The sequence below is a fragment of the Octopus bimaculoides genome, chromosome 1, assembly GCF_001194135.2.
Source record: "Octopus bimaculoides isolate UCB-OBI-ISO-001 chromosome 1, ASM119413v2, whole genome shotgun sequence".
NCBI classification, from domain to species: domain Eukaryota; kingdom Metazoa; phylum Mollusca; class Cephalopoda; order Octopoda; family Octopodidae; genus Octopus; species Octopus bimaculoides.
In genome coordinates, this window is record NC_068981.1 from 87373250 (window position 1) to 87375895 (window position 2646).

The window sequence follows — 2646 nt, forward strand, 5'->3', positions numbered from 1 at the left end:
ATATATACTACTGTGTCTGGAGAGAGTCATTACTTTTTAAATATCTAAAGTAACTCACTGTCAGAAGAAAAAAAAGTGTTGCACATAATTAAAGATAGAGGTACAGATGTCATTGTGTGGTAAGAAATTTGCTTCTGAACCACATGGATCTGGGTTTAGTCCTACTGCATGGCACCTTGGATAAGTGTTTTCTACTCTAACCTCAGGCGACTAAAGCCTTGTGAGTGGATTTGAAAGATGCACCTGATGCAGTAATTATGGCTGGTAGAAGTACAAGAGAAGTTCCTAATGTAGAGGGTGTGCTGGTTGGGTCCAGTGAGGGAGGTGGTGTTAGTGATAAAGGGACAGGTGTGGCAACGGGATCTGGAGCAAGGGAAGGATCCGGGTGGGGTTGGAATGGAGGGAGAGGGAGCTACAAACCAGTAGATTGCGTAGGTTATGGGCGCATTTGAAGGAGAGCAGGGGTTGGTTGAGGGAAATGGGAAGGATGGTGGGATTTAGCTGGAGTCGACGGAAGGCTCGCAAGATCCTCCGACGAAGGGGTAGGGTGGTGGGTGGAAAAAGAGGGGAAGAGGATGTGGCTGGGGATCAGTGTAGGGAAGGAGTGAGGGCGGTGGTGCGATCAATTTGACAAGTGCAGGTAAGGACAGTTTGGACAAGGGTGGATGGGTATCCGTGACGCATGAACAAGCGGGCCAGGTATTAAGACTGGATCTCGAAATCCTGGTCCCGGCTGCACAGGCATCGGGGGCGGAGGAACTGGCCCGTTTGGTGTGGGAGGGATGAGAGGAGGAAAAGTTGAGGTAGAGGTGGAAGTCCGTGGGTTTGAAGAAGACAGAGGTGGTGAGAGAGTGGGAAAGGTGATCAATGGAAAGAGAGATATCCAAGAAGTTTACAGAAGTCTCAGAGATGGTAGAGGTAAATTCGAGAGAAGGGTGGAAGTTAGAAATGAAAGATTTGAAATTAGAGAGTTGTTCGCTGGAGAGGGACGTTGCGCTTGTACAGTCGTCTATATAGCGTCTGTATAGCTCTGGGATCGGTCCGGAGAATTATGAGAAGATTTGGGCCTCAACGTAACCAAAAAATAAGTTGGCAAAATTGGGACCCATTCTCATTTCCATAGTGACACCAGAGATTTGCTGGTAAATCTCTCCAGCGAACGTAAAGCAGGTGAGAAGGGAGGACGAGTTCTGCTAGGTGGAGAAGGGTGATGCTGGGTGTGGGTCGGGTCGACGGCTGAGGAAGTATTGCAAGGCTAAGAGGCCATCGTTGTGGGGGTTCACAGTATACAGAGATTTTATGTCCAAGGTAAAAAGGAGGCGTGAAGGACTGTAGGAGGAAGGAGAAGGAAACGGAGAGGTGAAGGGTGTGGTTGGTGCAGCAACTAAAAGGGACAAGATGAGGTTGAGATATTTTAAGATGAGTCCTGTGGGGCAGTTACAGGCGGAAACAATAGGGTGGCTTGGGCTGTTGGGTTTGTGCATTTTGGATAGAAAATAGATTGTAGAGGTACGGGGTGTCCGGACAATGAGGTTGGTGACGGTAAGGGGAAGGGCAGAAGATGAGATGAGGTTATGGATGGTGGAGGACACGTGCTGCTGGCAGGAGGGGTGGAGTCGGAGGGGAAGAGGCGACAGATGAGGGGGTTCGGAAGCTGACTGAGCGCTTCAGCCTTGTATAGGTCCACACGCCACACCACCACTGTTCCACCTTTGTCTGCCGGTTTGACACGATGTCGTTGCAGTGACGGAGGCCGCGTATGGTGACTGATTCATCTCGGATGATGTTGATCCAGAGGGATCTTTTTTTGTGGAAATTGAATCGGTCAACCAGTGCGTTGCAGTCATGCACGAACAAGTCCAGGCTGCTGAACTGGTCTGGAGGTGGCGTTCAGTTGAATGGGCAGTACCCCAGCTCCGAGAAGCAATCCCGATTGTCGTAACGCTGTGTTGACATGTGGAAAAATGCGCGTAGTTTAATGCGGTGCAGGAACTGCCTGACAGTTCGGAATAGTCCGTGCAGCTCCAAGTTAGATGAACAAAATGCAAATAAGTAACAAGGATGTCGAGGTATCAGTGCATTACGGCCATTTCAAGCGGCTCCATTTAATCGATCAATGAAAACATTATATTAATTTGAAAGAAACCGCTCTCCTCAGAAGTAGATGATCATATAGATTTCCATGGTTTCTAGTACTTATAGAAATTTGCTAAAAATGGTTTATCCCTTATGTTGGAAATCTATATGGTCATCTACGTCTGAGGAGAGCGGTTTCTTTCAAATTGATGTAATGTTTTCATTGATTGATTAAATGGAGCTGCTTGAAATGGCCGTAATGCATTGATACCTGGACATCCTTGTAACTTATTTGTACATGTATATATATATATATATATATATATTAAAACCGGAATAATGAACTTAAATAGCACCCATCCTACATCCCCTTACAGGAAGACCAACACAACTTCAACTAAAACGTAAGGCTTTCTTTACCTATCGATATTATTACACCACCATATACATTAATATACCCACCAATCACTTCTCCTACATCCCTCGCACAACGAACTCTTAACATACTCCTCTACATTCTGATGAGATCTGCCAAACCATTGGCTAGATTGAAACGTACGTAAATGACTA